The sequence below is a fragment of the Xylocopa sonorina genome, chromosome 10 (assembly GCF_050948175.1).
Source record: "Xylocopa sonorina isolate GNS202 chromosome 10, iyXylSono1_principal, whole genome shotgun sequence".
Classification (NCBI taxonomy): Eukaryota; Metazoa; Arthropoda; class Insecta; order Hymenoptera; family Apidae; genus Xylocopa; species Xylocopa sonorina.
The window spans coordinates 1,920,950-1,935,570 of NC_135202.1; the positions used below are offsets into that span (position 1 = coordinate 1,920,950).

A 14,621-nucleotide genomic window follows, 5' to 3' on the forward strand; every position below is an offset into this window, starting at 1 on the left:
TGCTATTGGAAAAAATTATTAAGATACGAGGAATCAGCTTTAATGTTCTCCTGTTTTTTCTATGAATGAAAGTATGTTTTTTACGTTAAAAACAACTACAGTTTTCTAAAATTATTATATTAATTTTATAGATATTAAAGATAAATTTGACGCATGATACATCAATTGTTCGTTTTGATAAGTAGGTTACAAAAATGCAAGACTTTTTTGCGGCAATGTCTTATTACCACGAAATTTGACTTGAAAGTATGAAAGAAATAATACAATTTCACTGTATACCATATTCAATCTTTTTTACGTCTCCTTTTCGCTCTCTACATCCCACAATTTCATACCATTGTTTCTACCTACCCCATTTTTATTTACATGTTAGAAAAGAAAAAAAATTCGTAAGATACATAGTCCATTATATGTTTGTAAAAACTAACCGTGATAAAAAAAAAAATGAATTTCACACAGTATTAACAATCATAATAAAGGTTGAAACTAAGAGTACCTTTTCAATCTTTATAGTTATTGTCTAAAACAACAATAGATGTTAGCAAATACTTGGAAAATTGTTAAGCGAACAGTAGTTACACGGATAGTTCAAAATATTGATTTTTAGAATATATCTAAAAAATCACCCCAATCAAAAATGGCGTCCATGTTCTAAATAATTGCCAAAAATCACCTCATTTCATCTTAACATCGAATTGAACATTTTATGACTATTCCACATAATTAACTACACGACACAAACTCCAGATACGCACATAAAGTAAATTTTTTCAGAAAAAGTGCAGCCAATAGACAAAAAACACATTTAGTTTTTGATGATTAGGTATTTTTTAGGGTTTTTTTAGGAATTTAGCTTTAAATTGATACCAACATCATAAAAATTGGTCCATTATTTTTTTAAATGATTTAACCTAAATTCCATTGAACAAAAAGAATCTGAAATATTTTTTAAGCTAGAAGGGCAATACCAAGTATTGAAGTTTAATAAATTAAACAAATTTTCAGTGTTAAATTAAAATTTTTGGTTTTAATTTAATAAAAACATGGTTTCCAAAAAAAGGATATTTTAGGTTTTTTTGTTCGTTGGAATTCAGGTCACATTATTGAAAAAAATATTGGACCAATTTCTGTGATATTGGTATCAATTTAAAGCTAAATATCTAATAATTAAAAAGTAGTATATGTTTTGTCCATTCGCTGCATCATTTTTGAAAAAATTTACTTTATGTGCGTTCAGTCGATTTAATTGTTCGTAAGTGTAGTAGTAATAGCTTGTTGCAAATTTTTTGAAAACTAAAGCAGAAATGTGTTTGCAAATAAAAAGGAAAATAAATAATTGTACGGAAAAGGGTACCTAAAAAGTTTAACAACTAAACGATATTTAACTTCTCGGAAGTTTAGGCCAAAGTATGAAATACTGTGCATTATAAAAAATTGCATATTAGAAATCTTTTAAGATACACACAATCACAAGATACAACTGATTTCTCACTGTGTGTTGAATGATTTAGGCCGATAGGTAAGGTTTTGACAATAATATGATGCCGAATTTACACAACGCTTGGATGACCGACTATTCAAAATTGAAAACAGCGTGCAATATTTTAAGTCTAATATAGAGCAAATTTTTAATGTGTTATTACTGGTAGCATATTTGTATACTGATTGCATTCCGAATTTTTAAATCATGAACTCTGAAATTATTATCTCTTGTAAAAAAATACATACTGTTAACAAAACGGGGCACTGTCACATAATTGAAAATCAGTATGAAGCTTTCTGGATAACATGTTCAACAACAGATGATTCAGAAGAGTCACATTAAAAACATCGTCTGCGCTGTATTATTGAAAGATTTAAGCAAGTTACAAATAAAAATATAGGGTGTATATTAATCTGCATCCTAAACAACATTAACAGACAGTGAAAAAAGATCCAATGAACAAATTGCAAAAATAGCAAATTGTAAAATAAATAACATAACATACACGAAGAATATTTTTGACGATGTAACGGATGTATGAAAATTTGAGAACGCTACGCAACGACAAACGATTATAAAAACATTACGCATTTAAATTATTCAAGAACGTATAAGTTAAAAAGTAATGAAGTAACGTTAGTAATTATAAATACGTAAGTAATTATAAATTAAAACTCACTGAAGTACACTAATTTTCGCGCCACACGAGAAGAGAAAACATTCGCGATGCACGAATTGTAATGTCGTACGTAGTCAAAATGTAAAATTGGAGGCACAACTGCATAGTACGTCCTAACGCGATCCTAGTCGAAAGCGAAAAGAGTAATTAGTGTCCGCTCTCTCCAAGAGTCGAATACCGATGATGACGCATCAAACGCGTGAGCACTGTTTTTAGATATTGTTTAATAGCAGCGAATGGGACTCTAGGAGGAATCCCAATGATCATTTCGCAGGATCAATATCTCAAATCGGCAACATATTAATTTAAAACTAAACGCTGTTCGTCTAATCTTGAACAACAGTGGAGTTAATCTTGACAACATTTAACATGACATGCGTATGTAATCATACGCTCGGCTAATCTTGAACAACAGGAAGTTACTTTTAACATGAAATACATATATGACCTTATTAACGTAAGATATTATTAATTATTCAACATTATGAAATATTCAATTTATTTTTTTTATTCCTAACCTTGTTTGACGGTTATGTAGACGGTTCTATTTAAAAAGTTATTACTCGCAAAAAAGGCTAATATACTACGAACACTCCGTAGAACTAGTTTGTTCCATGAATATTATCCGACAAATGTATAATCAGCAAAAGTCCATAGGGAATAAGAAATTGTATAGTCACGTTAAGTTGTTGTACGTCTTTGAATTTAGATCTAGATTTAATTTTTGGTGATTTCTAACTGGGACACTTGATTCAAACCGTTAATATGTATGGTACATGTAGTTTATAAGGTGCTTCACCATCTAGCAGACTTTTATTTTTATTTTTGCTTCTATCTATGCTTGTAAATTATATATGCGTTATTCTTTTACATACATTTAACTTTATCGACTAGAAACAATTAATAACGTTTTTAATCAAGTAAAGAGTTTTCTATAATGTACAAGAAAAAGTTTTACTACGAGTCTGTAACTTAACTTGGTGCCATGCACGCTGGAATTTCGGAGTTCCATTTCCGACAGTTAATGGTTAGTTCAAGCGGAAAGCTGATATGGCTATAATTACAATGTATTAATCGAAAAATTGTAGTTTGAATCAACATTGAATTAAAGCATACTTTTCAACTATCTATTTTAGCTTCATTCTAGTATGCTATATGTATATATGTTAACACATACATATGAATATCTAAATAGTTTTAGTATTATAATTTTATATGTATCACGTTTTCTTGGATAGAGTTTGCCGTAAAAGCAATTAAATCGAAATGCAGCCAAATATAAAAAATAGTGAATTACAACAGGTTTATAGACAAGGAACGCGGTAAAATGTAACTAAGTAGATAATCTTACCAAAAGGATTAAGATAAATGATATACGTACGTTGAATAGAGGTTGATAGAGGTTGAAAATAAAAGTACTTTTTTAATTTTATAGCAATTTATAACGTTTAGCAACTTATTCTTAGTTCTGAAATTTATTGCCTAAACCAACAAATATACCTGAATTGATTCCAGCTGCATCCTTCGGGTACACCCATGGAAAAACCTGCTCTAATTAATTTCGGAACGTCGTTGACCGACTGTAGATAGGATGACTTTCTTCAGACTTTAAGATGATCTCTTTTATCACCATTTTATCTGAAAATCATTTTTCACGCACCTTAAGAAAGGAGAGCTGCAATTACTCTTTTACAAACAGTCAAAATAGATACGTGCAAATATTTTGAAATAGAACATAATACTGTGATTCTCTCTCTCTCTCTCTCTCTCTCTCTCTCTCTCTCTCTCTCTTTCTCCCTCTCTCTCTCCATCTTTCCCTTATTCTCTCTCTTATCCTCACTCTCGCTCCTTTAAGTCGTAACTAGTGCTTTTCAAAATACTATATCAATTTAGTTACAAAAGGTGAAATAACTCAGGGCTTTGATTATACTTTTGATTGAATTCCTTTTGCGGTAAATGTTACGTATGGGAATGCGTTGTATATAACAAAAATTATTCTCCTTATGTCTAAGAGTGTTACGTGTCTTTAACATTTTCATTAGACATTACTCACTTTGTTAGTTATAGAAATATTTAGATCGCGGGCGTAAATGTTGCTACTTTTGAGGATTAGTACTTTTAATATTAGTATGTCATTTAGTTTATGATCAAGAAGTAGTTCGAAAACTTAATTGTTATTTTAAGCTTTCGAGTTCTTCTGTCGAATAACGTTTGTAGCAACAGGTGAAAAATGATAAGAGTTAATAAGAACCTTTAAAAAGGTTCTCCTTAAGAAAAAATATTCTTAACAATATATTTATCAATTAATTCAGATCCTATAAAATATAACGCTTGAAATCGTCAATGGTAACATTGTATAAAGAAATGTTTTCCAGAAACCACAGGACTTGTTTGGCAAGTGATGTATAGAATTTGAAAGATAATATTGAATTACTTTTTATATAAAAGTAATATAAATATATGAAAATTTTATAAATATGTAAGAAAATACATACAACCTTTTCGATGATTTTTACGAATAATTTTCAGGAAATACTTTATTTATTTTTTTACTTTACAAAGAAACGGCAGAAAGTACTTCGAATACTATTATATAATCTTCTTGTAATAAAATTCTTGTAGTAAAATGGTAAAACAATCTTTCTAGCATATTTTAGACGAATTGCCAAATTGAATAAAGTTCATATCTCTCGAATGAAACATCGAAGGAAATTAATTTTAGCACTGCCACGAACACACAATTGTAAACAAAATTCGCTTTAATCATAGCGACTGTCTTACGCAAGTATCCCAAAAAGAGATAGAGATCAACAGTTACATACATACGAACAAACAGTTCAAACTATTGATTTTCACAACATATTAAAAAATTGTCGGAAAGGAGTAACTGGTTTACAGTTTTACCGTCAGTAGCACTAAATTAAATACGATTACCCAAAGATTATACATATACAGTTAGGTTTGACAAACAAATCTAAAAATATACATACATTAATCAAAGTTTTAAAATACATAATTATGGTAGAAAAGTATAAGGTCAAGAAAGTAATGTAAATGAGAAAATCTTCTAACCGGATATGAAGAAGTATGTTGATTCTCATTGAGTATAATAACAAAAATAGTAAAAGATGAAGGAAAATTATTTGTGAAACAATATAACGAAGAGGAAAGCTTTCCAAGAAGCTATGCAAAATTCTTAACTGGAAATAAATTACTCTTTATTACATAATTACAACATCAAGAATTGAAAATAAACTATACAAAACAAGCAATATTTAGACCGTTAGGGAATATTAATAGATAGGAAACGAAACACTCTCACCCGTGATAAAAATATCCATATACTTCCGTTACAAAATTAGCAAAAATGGTTAGAAGTAGTATTAAAAAAGGTGAATATCAAGAACTATGTCCAAGAATTTTACGGCAAACAGATAGTATCAGAACTACAGTATCATAGTTCTCCTACAAAGAAGGCAAACAAATAATTATCCATATCTCTGTCGGCTTACTGATTTCATTCATTTTTTAATATGTCATACAAATTAACATTTCGAACAATTTTTTTCGATACATAATAACCGCCGTACAACCATATTTTTTGATATTTGGAAGAAATTGCTGCTTTTACTACTGTTATATACACACAATTCGTCACGTCATACCATAGATTGTATCAATAATGAATACCAATACATCTCAAACAGTTATGTATTCCTAAATACCGTAACTAGTCACACGGACTATGGACCTTTCGAATCCTTTCGAACTCATCTCTTCCCCATGCTTTTTTTGAAACCACAATCATAAATAACTTTAAGCTTACACCCACGGACTAAAATTGTAGCGATCGCCGAATAGTTAACAACACAATCTTCCGCGACTTCTGAATAAAATTAAATTCTCTAACTAAATTTAGTAGTACTTTCACGCGTGTAGGAGGGTGATCGTTAATTTACTTACTGTTTCTAGATAGTACGGACACATTACCATGGCCAAAAATCTCACGTTCGTTGGCAACCGTTATCAAAAGCTCTACGGACTCAAGGTTCGTCTCAGGAAAATGAAAACACTGATTAGGTTAAGCTTGGTGTAGTTTTTATGGTGGCCGCTAGTAGGCGTTGTAAATACCTGCGTACTTTTAATGTGGAGTGAGTGCTCGCACTATGCTGGCATATAAAGGGCGTGCAAAATATTGTTTTAATTTTAATGTCTTTATGAATATTCGGAAAAATGTTAAAGTTATGAGGAACCCTCCGGACTACAAAAATTGCTTTTCGATTGTATTGTTGATGCATGGATTTATTGTAGTAATAATTATAATTCTTTACAAACATCTCAGAAACTAAGGTCCAAAGGCGACTATGGAAATTGTCCAAAATGCTAATTTCTATAATATATTAAATTTTAGTGGTTAAGTCTAATAGTAATTTTCTAGAAAGAAAATTTTTATGACTTGGCTTAATTAACTTAGGCGGTCTTTTATTTTTATAGATTTTTATATTTTCATAGTAATAAATAATAAAGAATATACCGAATCATTGGGCAAGTAATTGCTGCTATACGTTTAAAATTTAAGGGCAAGTCATTAAGTTTCTTAGTTGTGATCAATTGTGCACAATTCTGCTAAAAATTACTTCGTTAATGACAAGGATCGGTAAGAATTACTTTTGTGACAGATTTTCAAGCGATAAATGAATTTTTAGTCGAATAGCTGAGTTATAATTGTCAATATAATTAAAACGCGTGTGAGCACGTGCGCGTGTTTCATTGACAGATACGCAGTAAAAATATTTTTTCTACAATTCAATTATGGTTTGAAGGTATATAGTACCAAGTGGTATGAGAGGCAACTGCTTATGGATAAAATGTTGTACTTCTACTAATATACATATATCTTACAAGAAAATTTAAGAGAAAGTGCCAGAAAACTATGACTTCCTCGAGATATTTATTTTCAGCATGACAATGAGATCGAACACATGCAGCGAGAATTATAAAGGAACACTATTAATGCAAAAATTATAAAAATTTGATAAAACCTACAAATAGTTTTAAAACAGAATGTTTCTCATATGGAATGCCATCATTGTTTAATAAATAAAATAACATTATAGAAAAATTAAAATGTAGAGTACGGACAATGTTGGAGTAATTCAATTCGAGCGTCAGTAATTACGATATTAACTTTTATTTCTGTATTCACGTCACATCCCGCGCGTACGATTTTCATTGGTCGATTAGATAGTGCCTCGAGCGAGAAATCTGTTAATCGATTTTCGTTAGAGGTCGAAGAGTACGTAAAAGATTTACATCGTGGAATAACCTCAAACTACAACTACACTAAACTCGGCACCCATAAGTACTATAATAACCTTGAATTTATAATCAATATTATATAGAAGATTACTACGTGCTACGTTTGAATGAAAGTAATAGAATACCTCAAAAGAGGTTGAAAATATAATGTACAAATATGATATTTTTGGTCATGGTGGACACGCTGAAGTAGAAAGAAACGATTAAGTAAGTAAGATAGTAAGTAAAAATAAAAAATCGATCGATTTAGAAAATGTTCGCCTGACACGGACTATTTCGGACCTTTTTCTGTAACTCTTTTCAATAGATCTCATTAATTGAATTCAAGCAGACAGTATATTTTTCATTATGGATAAAAAAAAGTACAGAGTTACATTTTAAAAATGATAACTTGACCTTAAAAAAATTTCTGCGTTTATATCAAACAACTTCTTTTATCGTAGAGTTGTCGAGGTGCAAAGCGAGATACAGAAATATGTCTGATACCATTGTTCAGCCTTTACCTCTTAACCCATTCACTGCCAACTTATGAGATATCTTGTAGTAAGCTCCTATTACAAATTTAGATTGGTTGCGATCTGTCACGGAATAAGTATAAACTTAATAAATAAAATCTTGACGGCCAGTCAAGTAGAGCAAAACACTCTAATTTGTCTGGCAGTGAATGGCTTAAATATTTATGTCCAATCTGTCGTGTTTGGCGTTCAAATGTTGATCAATGAATAGCGAAGAAATAAATACAGTAGACACCCGTATAACGCGATGAAAAAATTGTGACTAATGTTCATACAGCGTGATAAACAGTCCTGTATTACGTGTAAGATAAATGTAACATTTTCGCATAGATTCTGATTTTTTGTTTAGAAAAGCAAATATATCTGCTTTATCTCTTGTTTATATATGAACAGTAAAGCTGACACTTTAATTAATTTCAGTACGCATGGCTAAAACACGACTGCCGTTTAAGGAATAGAGTATTGTTTCCACGAAACGGCGATCTTTAATTACTTTGATTTACTTGTTACCCCGAAACTCGCTTCCAGATGCTAATAGGGTGAGGGAAGATGGAAAAGTTTGGGGAAATATCATAGTTCGCATCATAGAATCTCTTGTTTATCCCATTCAAGAATATCTGTACCCTTTATAGCATATCCCATTCTTGTCATTTAAACGTAACACCCTGTAATAACACGTCCAGATTTTTGTTCTACGTGGTGCAGTAATTGAAATTTTAAGGTCAACTTTGGTTTTTTAAATGAAAAAGTATATTTTTCTCTTCATAGATGAAAAAAATATTAAATTTTTAATAAAAAAGTGCATACGTTAATCCTAAACCTAATGGTTAACCAAATATTCTAGGATAAATCAAAATATAGTAAAAGCAGTTCACTGTCTGTATGACTATGTACGCGTAGATGACTACTTTTTCCAATTGATTTATCCTAAAATATCTCGTTAACTATTAAGTTTAGGATCTGCATAGCCGCATATATTTTTAACTAGAATTCAATGTATTTCCTACCTATGAAGAAAAAAATATACCTTCTCATTTAAAAACATAAATATTTGCACTCATATTTTCTTCGCTCAGTCTTAGTTTTATCTTCATATTGGACATCTCCCGCCTTTCAAATCTCCTGTCACTTTTTCTATACAGTCATAACCCAAAATTGATTTCTCGCCGAACCTTAAACGGGTTGTTTAAATATACCTGTGTTTTTCATTTGTCATTCTGTCTTCGTATCGTTAGGCATTACATTTTATCATTTTTACCATATGTAACGAAATTTTGTTTTCCACGTAACGTCGATCTTTAATTATTCTAAGTCATGTGTAACTCATACTCAACACTTGTTTTCTGCTTCGACGAATTCTACCGAATCAACATCACAATACGACATCCGTATTCAAAAAAAGAATATTTTCAAAAAAAGAAGAGGAAGAAGAAAAGATGGTTAACAGAAAAAGAAAAACGTAATAAATAAATGTAATACTTTCCATAAATAACAGAGATATATGACAATAATTTCGCAATTACACGGTGTTCAAATATTTATGCCAATCATTGCATATTATTAACACATATATTATTTACAATGAACGGTTGTTATGAAAAATGGCGAACAAAGTCAATGTATTACTTTACAAGTTATTATCTGCTAGAAGAAAGGTTTAAATGTTTTTTTAAATATTTGACTCTGTAGTATTGTAAATAAAACTGAACTTAACATGACCAAACCCAATTAAATAACTTTGGTTATAATAAGTCTAGTCGATGTAATAAATTAATCAATAGCTGTTAGGCTCTGCGTGACCGTTTTAATTACTACACTGTAGATAACGATTCATATAATTATTTGACCTATATTTTTATATTTTCTTTATATCTATTTTTTGTATTCTTAGGTTTTTTTAAATCAATGATTGAATGTATAAAAGAATGAAATTTTTTTTAATAACTATTGATATTATTATTGTAGTCAAATTAAATACAAGTACCTCCTGTATAACATGATAACCAAGTTTCTAAAATCTACGTGCTATACGAAGCTAAAAACTAATAAAAAAATAGCGGGATGTTCCATAAAATCATATGCTATCGTATTTTTAGGACTGAGAACAATCTGTTTACTAAATAAAATTAATAATCGGTTGAAAAAGAAATCGCATCACGCAATCACGCTAAATAATTCTCAACTGAAAGAATATTTATGTTAGGTTATTATAGGTAAGTATACTTTTACCTAGTAAACACGTTGCACAAAGAAATTTCTACTATACAATTGGCCCAAATTAGACTGTTCACGATGGCGAAGTTTTCCAAAGTAATTGCATCATCCAGAATTGAGAATAAGGCGATAAAAGACGAGGGATTATATATGAAACAAAAAGATTGTAGAAAATTACACTACTTTCGAAGGTATGAAAAATAAACGTATTAGTAATTGACCGTAAAAAAAAACAATATCGTAGGAATGTTTCAGTGCTCGAATTATGCGACAGTGAAACATTGTTGTGAAAAGACCGTGTTACATGGAAGTCACTTGTATCGTAGTTTCCTCAGGAAAAATTTTGAAAGACAATGTACGTGTGTAAAAAGTTCACTATACAAAGTAACCGGTTTTGGGTATGAATTACTTAAACGATTGTAAAATATTGTTTTTTTTACCAAACCATTCGCCAAAGTTTCATTGCATGAGAAACAAGTCACAACTATAAATTGTTAGTAATAATTAAATACTGTTACTGTAGAAAATATCAAATTACCTGGATACCACAGTACAGATGCTATGCAAAAAATGTTTTTAATTTGGAGTATCGATTAATTTTAAAAGGATCAATTAGAAGGCAACAATTTGCAGAATCGGAATTGGTATCGTCTTAGAAGTTTAAATAATTCATCCTATTTTGGTTAGTGTTAGTTTCTACGCGAGCAAGAATACAATAAGCAATGAAAGTGATGAAAAATTATTTTAAATAGTTCGTACTTTGAATATTGACGGTTGGTACACTGAGTTTAAATTTGTTTATTTTACACTTTGTATTTGAATAAAGCGAATGCTTCTGTTATGCCGGACAAATTACTGAAAGACCGAAATATTGCTTTAAGCGACTGAAAATGTGTTATCTTTAAAATAGTAAGATAAAAGAGGAAAGCCTGAATATAGATGAGTTATCACTCTGCTGATACGGTCGGTACAAAGAAAGTACATTACCAAAACTAATTTACCGATGGAAACTTAACGTTTACGCATACTTGTAGTGTGCCTAACGTACTACTATAGTCATTTTACGGCTAGCGCAAATAAGATATGCATGGCTATTAGCACAATCAAATCGGCTAAATTTAGAGAGATATAGGTTGAAAATAGCGCAAGTTGAGATGAACGTAACGTATAATACCAGTGATGGACAAAATTAAGTGGACAGAGGGTAAATTTGAAATAATCTTTAGCTTCATTTACTATGTTATAAATAAATTAGAGACATTTATCGTTGAACATGTTTGTAGATATCGGAAATATATTTTTAGCACATAAAATGATAAAAAGAATGTTTTTGTTAATATTTATTCGTATATTACCTGTATGGCGTCCTTGAGACTGTGGACAGATAGAAAATTCTGTATTAGGAGGGGAAAAATGAATCAAACGTTGAGCTCTTGCAGTGATCGCAGTGTTTTCAGTGGACGTTAAACTTTTAATTAAGTCGGATTAAGCACGTGAATTTAATATGCCTAAGGAAAGAGAAGACTTTTGCGTTGATCTACGAAATCTATTCGCCTCGGAGTGCAAAAACAGTCTAAATTATCGTAAAATAGCCAAAAACTATAAATAACTAATAACATTAATAACGTGTTTCTAATAAGTACGATACATGAAATTTACATTGTCGAAAATTTGATCTAAGATAGAAACCGTGATAGTAAGAGGAAATGTTTGGCGTTTGCGAAAAAAAATGTTAATGATCCATTACCATTTTGAATAAACATTATACAGGACGAGAGGAAATTTGAGTTATTAAATTAAGGGGACACAAGCGTGAAGAAAACTGAACGAAGCTCTAAAAAAGCGGCATGTGTTACTGCTATGAAAAATGTGAAGCGAGATCGATAATGATACGGGATTGTTTTTCTCGGCGTGGAATTGGAAAATCACTTACAGATAGAATAATCGGAGTAGATAAATATATTGACGTCGACTACATGCACTACAAGGAAAACGAACAAATTTTTTTCAAGATTGTGAGATAGAAGTTTTCGAATAATGGTCACTATAAAGTGCAGATCTTAGTACTATAGAAAATTTATGGAGTTTATCGATCTCAGAAATATCACTAGAGAAACGTCATAACAAAAGAGCGTTTTTAAACAAATTGCAATTAAAATTTCCAAAAATTTTCTTCATTTTGTCCACCTATAATGTTGTATAATTCCAGTTACGAACAATAAATTCTAATATATTATAGACATCTGGTGGTACTCCAACACTTGTCACTAGAACTTCATCTACCCAGCATACAAAATTACTTTCTCATCCAGATGCACAATTCAACTGATAAGAAAAATAAACAACATATTTCACTTCAGAGTATACTGGGAGAAGTATGAATCCAAAAGGCCATTCATCCAATGTTTCCGTTGTCAAGCGCACAGGCATACCTCTGTTAACTACATCAACATTGCATTAAAATCCAAATTGCGTCAAATGTGCAGACAAGCACCTGACGAAAAACAGTACAAAAATTGCAGACACTCCTGCCACTTGTTACAACTGCAGGAGGGACCGCTCAGCAAACTCTTAGCCTATCTGGTCAAAAGAGAAGCACTTGTCGACTAGCAGGTGTAACGTAGCGATAACCGATGAGTTGAGTACGCAGATATAGAAATTTTGGGAAATCCAAGAAGTAAATCTCATAAATGATAAACGTAAGGTCGAAGAATGCGAACAACACTTTACTCGAACGGTGCATCAGAGTACAGATGGTCGATACACTGCGTCTGTATTTCATTTAAGAATGATATAGATCAATTAGATAGCTCTCGCGAACAGGCAGTGAAACGGTTTTGTTCAATGGAGAAGAAATTGAATAAAAATTACGAATTACAAACCCGGTGTCTCGCGTGCATGAAAGAATATTAAGAGTTAGGGCATATGACGAGATTAACAACAGCTATAGATGAAACAACAGAATCAGCGTATTATCTTCCACATCACGCTGTATCTAAAGAAGTGCAACTACAAAGATACACGTAGTCTTTGATCGTTCCGCTAAATCGTCGTCAGGTATCTCGCTCAACGATATGCAAATGATCGGGGCAACAGTCCAGGACGATTTATTTTCAATTTTGATTAGATTTAGAAACCATAAATATGTCTTGCCTGCTGATATAGCTAAAATGTTAAAATAGCTGATGTATAAATATATGTACGTAAATACAGTCACGCATAGTATCGCTTCAGCTATTTTCCTAGCAAGCAGTTTTACGCAAGCTCGGATTAAAATCTACTGATGTCTATTCTAAGAGTAGTCGGCGCATTTTTAATGACTTTTATGTTTAGGACCTTTTCACAGAAGCTGAGACCATCGCAGAAATACAGAAAGTAAAGCAAAACATATCTGACATTTTAGCACGGCCATCTAATGATCCCTCTATTCTAATTCAGAGCTTTCAAATAGGTAACATTGAAGTTAAGGCAGACAAGGATCCCGAAACTCTTGCATTGGTTTAGTTTTCAAAAAAGGACATGTTAAATTTCGCAATCAAACCAACGGCAGGAAAAGGAATAATTAAGTATTATTCTTTCTCAAACTGCTCAAATATTTGATTCGTTAGGTTTAATAGGACCAGTAACCATCCGTGCAAAACTCATATTACAGAGATTATGGCAAGCACAAATAAGCTGGGATGAATCCATATCCTAAGAATTATATTTCAATTTGAAAGGATTTGAATAATTTCGCGAGGATTTGAATAACTTAATGATTTTTAAGAATTCCACGACGCGCAGTAATATTATAGACTAATTTACATAGTTTTTCAGATACTAGGTATTTATATTAATGTAATAATATATTTATATATATTATTTTTTTGTATTTATATTTTAATTATGTCCGTTTACAAATTGAAAACAATAGATGGGAAATGAAACTTTGAGAAACCAACGATGTTGGTGATGTTGAAGAATATTGTCCGGAATAACAAAACAAATAATTTATTCTAACAGATAATAAACTTAAACTCTATGCTCACTCTAGGTCTAGACGTTATACTGCACAAATCTTAACTAACTTTTTAAGGGCTCCTTTTCCTCGCATTGTATCTATTCTCGCCCCCTCATTTCGGTGTCGAGAAGGAAGGAGGCACGTTTGCGGAAAACGTCCTTAACCCTCGAAGACGAAGAGAAAGTTTGGAGTCAAACATATGTTTAACGTGTCCAGTCACTTTGCTACGAGTGTCAAGATTCAGGGTGCTCCAAGTAGGTGGGAAAAATCCGTGGCGAACAGAATTTGAGAGATACAATCATACATGTTTCATTTGAAGGCAATCCCGTAGACGTGTAGTACACTGTGACGCGAATCCTCACGCATTAAAGAGGAGATAGCTGAGACGTTACCTAACATATGACAAACACG

The 14,621-nt window shown here is 31.4% G+C and overlaps 1 protein-coding gene across 3 annotated transcripts in view; it reads right to left on the reverse strand.

Moving 5' to 3' along the window:
- The window catches only part of Znt63c (solute carrier family 30 member 1), a 78,510-nt gene that overhangs the window by 33,023 nt on the left and 30,866 nt on the right, over positions 1-14,621 (reverse strand). Inside the window, exon 2 of one of the 3 annotated variants that reach the window (XM_076902382.1) lies at positions 3,663-3,800. The exons of the other annotated variants lie outside the window; for them this stretch is intronic. The gene's annotated coding sequence lies outside the window, so the exon portion shown is untranslated. The remainder of the gene's footprint in view (positions 1-3,662; positions 3,801-14,621) is intronic. 3 annotated transcript variants of the gene reach the window in all.